The following is a 10,083-nucleotide window of genomic DNA, read 5'->3' on the forward strand; positions in this document are numbered from 1 at the left end:
TGGGGCATCCACAGCCTCCTTGGGCAACCTGTTCCAGTGCATCACCACCCTAAATACTGTATTTCTGGGATGAAATGTTCCTGCTCTGTGGCTTCAGTGGTGTCTGGTGGTGTCATGGAATAGTTATTACCTTGTTCATCTCACTGAAGGATTTTTCTAGCTGCTTTGCGTGCCATTTCTTTAAGATCTCTCTGCTCGAATGTTGGGTGGGTGGTGATTTTGTCTTTAGCTGTGGTATAGAAGAGCTGTCTGTTCACCACCAAAGGGCACATTGCAAACTGGTCAGGTTTTCCTTATACTATATCCCTGTTGTACTGTGTAAAATTAAGTTAGGGTTTGGGTTTTTAATTTGTTTTGTGTATTTTTATTTCTGTACATCTTAAAACTCTCTGATAATAATACCCGGTTTGATGGGTGATGTCTAAAATTCAGCATGTATGCCACAGTCTGAAACTGAGCTTGGATCAAAACGTGCAATAGACGTTTTTAGGTACAAGACAAATGGCATTTTGGAGTTTAGCAAGCGCTGCATTTAAGAACCATGCAGAATATGTGCAGCCCCTTCCCATTCCTCGCTGTGAGCTCCTACCTCTATGTTGTGTATCTCCTCAGGCTGTGGCACAGCTGTGCCCACAGGGATTACCTGGGAATGCCACTTAGCAGGGATGAAGGGCCGCCTTCTGGGTCAGGCTAATTAGTAGGATTCTGCTCTGCTAATTAAATAGCAGTTTGTTGAACATGCTTATTTGATGAAATGTGTGGAAGACCTAAGAGTTAGCAGGCAAGGATAGGCAGTGTTGCCTCAAGAGCCTGTACCCAAGCAGTTTCTTCTGGCCACAGGGCTTTGTTCTTTCATTCTCCACCAGAGATGCAAGTGACTCAACCAGCTTGGCTTTGCTGCTGTTTTTATTTTTATTTCTGTTGTGCTTTTTTTCTGTGGCTGTGGAGGAATGCGTCAAGGCATCTTCAGTCTAAAGCCACTTTTTGCTATGGGTCTTGCTGGATCCTCTGTGGGCCTTCATTGCAGCCTGGCAGGCTCAGGGCAGGATGACATGCTCTCCTCACTAGTAATTGATAAACTCAGTACTTGAGAGAGAGGAGCACAAAGCTTTGCAGGGCAGGAGGGGCTCAGGCAATGCCCTGCTCTAGCCAGGTGATGGCACAGAGAAATAACCACTTCTGTTTTTCCTGTGGTGGGATTGACTGGAGGGGATGAAGCTGAAGAGGGTAAAACTGTGTGAGAGGGGTTTCCACTGGTCCAGCTCCATAAATAAGCAAATCAGAGCAGGCTGAAAGCAGAGCCTGAAGCAGGCATCATCCATCATGAGCAAGGCCTGGACTGTGTTCAGCTCGTAATGAGTCTGGGAGAGCAGTGTTATGAATAGGCATGGGATGAATCCCCTTCTTCTTGGATCATGATTCTGAGCAATAAACATGAGAGACAATTTGTATAAAATAGTGAGGATTCTTTCCTAGAGAAGTCATATAAAGCTATATTCGCATGCTGGGGAGTAGTTTGAAGGAATGTTTTGTAGTTATGTTTCCATACAAGTGTGCAGAGTAAAAGCAAAGCATCCAGCAGGTGTTGGGCAGCGTGTGTAACCCTGTGCTGTACTGCAATGTGCATTGCCTGGTGCTGTGCTGGGTGAGCAGAGCATTATCATGCAATTGAGTGTTGGGTGGTTCAGCAGCAGAGCTGTGTAAAACCAGGGTTTTCCAAGGAAGGACCTATTGGTGCAGTCAGAGATCTTCAGGAGAGCTGTGAAATGGGAGGAACTTCAATTCTTCACTGCTGCGCCTGGCATTGCTGTAGCTATGTGTGGTGCCAGGTCTCCAGCCACCTTTCGGGCTGAGAATTCTCTGTGGGTTGGGGCTGGCTTTGCTCCTTGTTCCTTGTATTTCATGCTGTGAAATCCCACAGCTGTGACTGTGTGCTGCTCCATGGAGATGACACCCAGGGTGCCCAATGATGGGTCCTGTGCTCTGATCCCAATGCTCTGCTAATGTCCTATTTCCCTCCGTGGCTTTATCCTTTGTAATAGGATCCTGAGCTGTTGGGGTGAAAAACAACAAAGCCAAACATCTAGTTTTGCTGGGCTTTGTTGCTCCAGCAGCCGCCCCCTGCAGCACTGTGCTCCCACAGCACAGAGCTGAGCCCTTCCTTCCGCCTGCATCCAGCCCATAATCCCTGGATTAGGCCTCCTCTGATCCTCCTGCAGGCACAGGGAGAGCTGAAGCCTGGGAGGAAAGCTCTCTGACAGCACGGCTTTCCTGACACACCTCTGTGGCTCAGCAACGTGCTGTGGGACTTGGGGTTGGCAGCTTTTTGGGTGGCTGCACCTCCTCCTCTGAACAGGGGATCAAGGGCTATCACTGCTCACCCAGGGGTGCAGCACATGGTGTCCCTGTGATGGGGAAGTTTTACTGCTGGAAACTCCTTGGAACCACGGGGAGGTGATGTTGGAAGTTCCACGTTTGCGATAGTTTTCCTTCTTGAAGGCTGCAATAGCTTCCAGATTCCAGTCTGGTTTTATCTCTTCCCCCCTTTCCCCCCCCCCCCCCCCTCTCCTGAAATAAAGGAGCCATTAGAGATGGACTGTAATGTGGAAGACACATGTTTGGATAGTGTTACATGTATATAGCAGTCTGAACGGGATGTCTCACAAGGAGATAAATGAGCTCTGTGCTGGTGTGCTCCATCCCAGAGCCGCCTTTGAAGGCTTCTAGGTTTTGGACGGCAAGCTTTTGGTAATTTAAAACTCATTTATTCTTTGCATTTTGTTTGAATGTATAGATTCGAAACCATCGCAGAACGACTGAATCAAACACTTGCGAAGAGCTGAAAGAAAACGGATGGGTTCAGTGCGGAGCTGCCATGAGATGGCAGTGCGAGACCGGGGATGGGCGGCACAGCCCGGGGCTGCCCGCGGCTCACGGGGGATGTAGGTGCCATCACTCAGTTCTGCCGTGTCTGGACCGGACTTTTCCTGCTTACACAGAGCAGATAACGCTGTAGGAATTCGTGTATAAACAGCGCAGTAGTGGGGGAAGCTCTCTGAATTATAAGCAGCAGCAAGGAAATGGGTTTTCTTTAAACTGTTGGCTGGCAAATTCGGAAAGCTTTTTGTTGGTGGGGGCGTTTCTGAGTGTAAAAGCACGATAAGGACAGTCATGGCATCGTTTTCTGCTGGGCTCCCCCTCTCCCAGCGCACACCCAGGCCATGCTTGCAGCATTGGTGATGCATTTAATACAAAATGCTCTTGAAAACAACTTTTGCCAACAGTCCTGCCCGAAGCCATGTGAGAAGCAGTGCGACAGCTATGATTTCTAATTAATTGTAATGAGAAAGCCTAAACCACGGTGGGCTCCTCTTTATGTGCTGCAGAGGGACTGCTTTCTGAATCGCTGCCTCCCCCCTCTTCCCTTGCCCAGCAGCAGCACCAGCAGTGCTCAGACGGGGCCTTGGCTCTCCTGCACTCCCAAAGCAAACAGCGGTGCCTCAATGGCTCCGTGCCTTCATGAGTGGGATGCGCCTGCATGGTTTGCTGTGGAGCTGACAAGGTCAGGAGCGATGCTGGCAGGACCCAGCACAACCCACGCATTGCAGCAGCCTTCTTTCTGCCAGCACGTGGGCTGTGGCATTTCAGAGCCTGCCCCGTGGCACGTGGAGGGTTTGGTGGTTGGGGATCAGCAGTGGGATTTTTCCCTGCTGATGCTCCTGGCGGTGGTGATGGTAGGAAAACATTTGGCGGAGCATCCCGTGAGCAATATGAACCTTGATTGATGGTACTCAGTGCACATGGGCCAATGGTCACGTGGCTGAGCCTCCTAATGCTGTTTGGGATATTTTTTTGCACCAGTTGCAGTCTGTTCATCAAAACAAAATGCCAATAAGTAAAGCATTGCAATGCTTTCAGAGGGGAGCGGGTGAAGGAAAGTGGGTGAATTCTGCCCCCAAATGGATATTCAATCTTATAACAAGTACTGTGGATTAACAAAAAGGAAGTGCCTTGGCTCCTTGCCGTGCTGTGATCGCAGAACTAATGCTTCAGCCCCATTAGCTTTCCGTTGCACTCCTGCCTCTCTTGTTTGCAGGCACTTCAATGAAGTGACTCGTGGCAAGCTTATCTGCATCTATTTCATTACCTTGGCCTCTAAAGGCAGTACTGGGTCCAGAGTGGGGATAGGAGCAGGAAGAGGAGCTGGAGAATGCCCTGGGGCAGGCAGCTGTCCCCCAGTGGGATCACCCTGGGGGTTTTACTGGGAGATCAGGCAGGACAGGGATGCTCAGAGGTTCACAGGGAGCAGCCACACCTGTATGGCTGTAAGGAGCACCTATATGGGACCATGGCTTTATGCTTTAAAGCAGGCAGAGTCTGCATCCACAGGGATGCTCAGAGCACCAAACCCACAGGGCTTTAGGACAGCAGGACAGGAGTGCTCCTCTGCATTGATTCACAGCGAGGGGCTCATCATACCTGCACAGTGTCTGTTTTTTGGCTTAAACCATTACACATGTAAATGCTCCTTCTCAATTACAAAAGCCTGTGCGAACTGGCACCTGCAAAGGAAACTCTGAAGGAGCTCCTGGCACTGTGCTGCTTCCAGTGCTTGGAAGCTTTGCTGAGTCTCCTGAAACAAAGGCAGATGCATGGACAGAATACGTGCTCGCCATCTCCTTTCTCCACGAGTTTCCCTCCCGCTGTTCCTGCTCTCCCCCTATTGCACTGCCCAGCCCATTCCCATCATCCTTCTCCCTCTGGGCAGCTGTTCTTGTGGTGAGGGTCCCCACATGGTGCAGTGCAGCAGCTGATGGGTGCTTGTGCTGCAGCAATGCACTCAAGCAGTTGGAAATGCAACAGTCAGGCAGACCAGGCCAGGCGGGAGCAAAAGGAATGGCTAATTAAATGCTGCATCCACCTGTGTGCAGCACAACAGCACTTCCAAAACAATGAAACATATTATTTCAGATTTGATATGTGCTGCCAATTGAGTTTGAAGGCATCGATCTGGACTGATTGTTGGGGACAATCAGAAAGTGGAAGGGTAATTGGCTGCTGTGTCCCTCATTGATTGAGCACCACGGTTCACAGCTGCAAACATTATTTCGAGTACTTTGCAGCATCTCCTCTAATAAAAGATCACAGAAATTAAGTAACAAGGTGACCTGCATGCTCTGCATGCTCAGGTCAGCCAACGCGCCAGTGCTGTAACCAAACAGAAAGGTGTTGTCAAATGTCATCACTGTAACCAAACAGAAAGCTGTTGGCAAAGGCGAGAGTGCCAGGGCAGGGAAGTGTGGCTTTATGCCTGTATGTGTGCATGGGGATGGCAGCCCCAGCTCGCTGCTCCGGCTGCTCGGCTGCAGCAGAGGGTGAAGCAGAACAAGAAGGCGCAGCGCGTGGGCCGTGTGCCAGGAGAGCATGACCTTGTCTCTCTAGGTTGTTTAAGATGTTAAAGCAACAAATACTATACCATGTGTTCCACCAGGGCTCGCTCGCAGCTGATCCAGAAAGAGTGTCCTGGGAGAGGAGCAAATTGGGAAGCGTCCCAAGCTGCTGCAATCAAATCCACAAAAAGTGCATATAAAATTTTTACATATAATCAAGAGGATGGAAAAATTACCTTATTCCCCGCTGTGCACTTTGGATTAATACAGCCAAACATTATTCAATCCTAATACTTACAGTGACCACGAAACCTCTTCCTGTGCTCACCAGGAACAGGCAGAGAGCAGCTTTTCTCCTGGAGGAGGTGCATCTGGTGTTGGTTTGTAGCAGTCTGCTGTGTGTGCTGATGGTTTTCACTAATCCCTGCTGCCTGCCTCCTGCTCCTCCTTTGGTTGGGATCTGAGAACAGAGGCCTGGTGACATCAGTTTGATTTGGTCAGCAATGATGTTCTTGTGCCTAAACCCCAAAGAACCTGGACTGGTGCTGGGATGAAGGTCCTGATCTTGCCTGCTGCCTGCACACCCTGTCCATCGGGGTGCATCCTGCATCCCTGCCCTGCTGCTCGGTGCCATACCAGTGTTTGAGGAACAGTGTATTGGTAGGAATCCATTTGCAAGAAGAAGCCGATGAATGTCCTACCCATGAGCAGTACCTGGCAGTGCATTATCGCCTCTGCTCTGGAGCACTCGTTGGTTGGCTTCTCACTTGTAGATGAGGCCCAGTGATCCACCCTTGTCTGTGCCCAGATTTCCAGTTTCTTTCCTGATTTTCAGATGGCCAAACCCCATTCTGGCAGCTTTCAGACACACCCCACTGCTGAAGGTACTGAATTGAGCCCATTGGATGACTGGGAAGAAAGAAGAGTGAGGCTGGCTGAGCCAGCAGCTAAAACTTAGGGACAGAAAAATCCAAAATAAAAAGTCACAGTGTTCATTTTTACACAGTAAGAAGCATTTCTCCTCAGCGTGTGGATATATTGCAGAACAAGCAGGGGGAATGCACGGCCCAGCTTAGTGAAACAAGAGTTAAACAACATCAAATCATTCCCCGTGATGGATCATTAAGAATGTGGAGCCTAAATGTGCAGTAAGATTACAGCATCGTGCAGATGTTCCTGTACCAGCAGCTTATTTTGCATATTGCAAAGTATAGAGATAATTCCGGGTAGTAGCAAACGCAGGCAAAGTCTAGCCTGTCCTATGGTGAGTGCACGTCTGGATTGTTCTACAAGGTGAGTTTTGTGGGGTGGAAAGGACTGATCTATGCTACTTGTCTGGGTGACGGCTGCCATCACTGGCACAGCTCTCCCACCCACACCTCACTCAGGATGGATGGATGGATGGACGGTGCTTGTGCTAAGTCACCAAGAGAGGGGACCAAGTAAGTAACACTGTGGTTTTGTATATATATATATATATATTTTAACATGTATGATGTTCTAACAGAATTTAAGGCAACATTCCTCCCGCTAATTAGTGTTTCCACGGCACTGCAAAAACTACAGCTGTAGGAAGAATTCAGGAAAAGTAATCAGCAGCACAATTAAGCAATCTGCCGTAATGACAGAACACAGCATTAGGGTAGAATAATCAGAAACATAGGTATATTTTTCCTCCTCGGTTTTCATTTCCCACCCAGTGATTCACTTTCACTGGGCATCTACAGAGTGATGCCCGATGGAAATGGCCACATTTAGAGGCTGCAGGTTTGGGCCATGCTCCAGTGACGATGCCCAAGATAATTCTTGCCAACTTCTTGCAGCTAGCATTGCTTTTATTGTATTTTGTTGAAAACTGAATGTTTGACTTTCTCTAGTCCTGACATGGACATTGGCTTTATCTGTTGTAAAAAGGGCTCAGCTCTCCTAGTGGGATGAGGGGGCTCATGGTGCTTCTGCAGCCATGGCCAGGAGAGGGAAGTGCCTACACCTGTGGGCAGGGGGTGATGGAATGGGCCTGTGCTGCTATCTCAAAGTTCCCCAGGGCTATAAGAGCCCAAGAGGAAGAGGAGCTTTCTTTCCTTGAGGATGGATTGGTAGGAAGAAATTGCAGCTCCAAGGGAAGAGGGCTGAGGGTGAGGAAGGGGAGGTAAGTCTTGCTGCTCTTTTCTTCTTAGGTGCTGCAGGGGAGAAGCAGCTTTGGTAGTGCTGGAAGTGATCTGCATGCCTTGAGTCCTATGGGGCTCAAGTGAGCTTTTTCAGTGGAGCTTCTGGAGAAGGCTGGGGTCCAATTGTGTAATCTCTGGTGAAAGGAAAGGCCTTGGATGCTTGCAGGAGGAGTCACTGCCTTTGGAGGCACTGGAGAATTGTGTAGATGTCCCACTAAAGAATACAATTAGTGAGAATGAGTTGGTGTTGTACTTGGTGATCTTGGTGGTCTTTTCCAACCTTAATAATTCTAAGTCATGTGGTTGATGAAAATGCCTGTCAGAAATAAACCAGCAAATGTCGGCGTGTTCCCCTGATAAATTTTTTCCTTTGCATCCTGTATAAGCTAATGAAATGACAACTATAAAATTACATATACTGAGAATGAAAGTCTGGTGATTGTAGTGTAAGAGCAGCTGGGAGCATGACACCTCTATATTTTAGGATACTTTGGCTTTTGACTTAAGGAAAAAAGCTTAGGATAAAAATTATCAAAGCTACCTCAGTCTGAGGGGATGGGGTGTGGGTTCCAGCTCCTTCAGGCATTGCTGAAGATCTTATTGCCACTCACTTGTTTCCCCGTGCTTGCTTTTCTGTGGTCAGCACAGGTCAGGTACCTGCTGGCCACAGTCTGTGCTCACTGAAGCTGGTGAGAAGTCCTGTTATTGCTGCTTCCAGAATGGCTCTGAACTCAGAGCTGTGGCTGCTCTGCACAGCCCTGTCCCACCTGGGAGACTTCAGCCCCCTGATGCACCCACCCAGAGCTGCTCCTCCTTCCCCACGTGCCTGTGGAAGTGGAACTGAAGAGCTCTGCGTCCAGGGAGCAGGGATGTGTCTGCAACACTTGTTGGCGAAATCCCAAACCATGGAGGAATGCTGGGTTAATTCTTCAGCTGAGTATCAGCTGAAAGTAATGTATACCCCAAATTAATGCAGACAATGCCTAGTCTGGTCGGCAGGCCCTCTGTATTCTTGAATTCTTTTCTACTAAAACTCAATAAAAACATGGGGGTGGAAGGTGCTGCTGGGAATTTGCTTTTTGTTCTGCTTAAGTGCTGTATTTCTCAGCAGTCTTCGAGTTTCTCAGCGTGAAGATATTGTTACATCAGAACTACTGTGGGTTTAACACAATTCTCAATTTGCAGGCAAATGGATGTATTGTGTAGGGGCTTATCCACAGAGGACTGTGAAACTACAAATTACAATCCAGCTGCAATTTCTTATCTGGATATTTTTCCTCCCATGTGCCTGTGAGTTCTTTCCTGTACACAAGTAGAAGGTGCAATGAGATGCTTGGTGAGAAAGCAGAGACCTGAGCTGAAGTCAGGAGGGTCCCTGGCAGCACAGAAGATCCCACACACATGAGTGGATACGATGTTTGGATGGGATGGTGTGGCTGATGCCCCTCCTGAGCTGGATGGAGCCACATTCACGTAGGCTGTGGTGTCTCCAGATTTAGAGGTTGGTGGTTTTTTTTGGTTTTTTTTTTTGGTGACTATTTGGAGATTGTTTGTGTTTATACATACAAACAATATATATATTGTTTGGAGATATATATATATATATAAATTGGTGACAGAGGTGATAGGCAACACATCTGCTGAAAGCTTCTCCACCAAAGAAGGAAGGGAAAGAAGAGACCTACCCCTCCTCTGGTAGGTCTCTTTTGTTTGGCAGCAAAGTAGAGGACCCAGCCATCCAGCTTTCCCTGCTGTTTCTCAGCTCTGTTACCCCTCCTTGCAGGGAGCTCAGCAGCAGGTCCCCATGGCATTTGCCTTATCACAGCCACACAGCTGAGGCCAGGTTGTAGCTGGCTTAGGTTGGAAGGGACATTAAAGATTTCCAAGGTCGCTAAAGGTCTCCTAGGTCTCTCTACCTGCTGTGGGCTGATGGCCACTCACCAGCTTAGACTGCCCAGTGCCCCATCCAGCCTGGCCTTGAGCACCTCTAGGGATGGGACATCTGTACCAGCACCTCACCACTCCAAGTGCGCTTGGATCCAGTGCTGGAGGAGACCAAGCACGTCTGTGTAGAGATTCAGTGTCTCTAATAGACAGGACCAGCTCTCAGTCCTCATTCTTCAAAGCAGAGGGCTGCATTACTCAATCTCTGTGATGTTCTGAACACCTGCTAGCCTATAACAGTAGAAACTCAATGACTCCATGATAACATTATGTTTATTTGCTTCCTTTCAAATGGCCATGGATGTGCAGGATGCTGACAAATAGGATTTGAACTCATCTTTTAGTTGACCAGGAAATAAATATATCAGAGTGACAGTACTTCTCTGGGCTCTTGCTGAGATCTGAGACTTGCTGGCCACTCTGTCCCCTGGCTCAGTTTAAGCAGCAGAAATGTCCATGTGTTCTGTCAAAGCACTTTACTTGTGACAGGCAAAGTGCTGCCCTGAACTGGAAAACCATTCAGAGCAAATAAATGCATTAGTTCAGTGCAGGGTATCTTATATTTGATACACGGCACTTCC

The sequence above is a fragment of the Coturnix japonica genome, chromosome 15 (genome assembly GCF_054131305.1).
Source record: "Coturnix japonica strain WE chromosome 15, WE-NBRP24, whole genome shotgun sequence".
In the NCBI taxonomy this organism is placed as follows: Eukaryota; Metazoa; Chordata; class Aves; order Galliformes; family Phasianidae; genus Coturnix; species Coturnix japonica.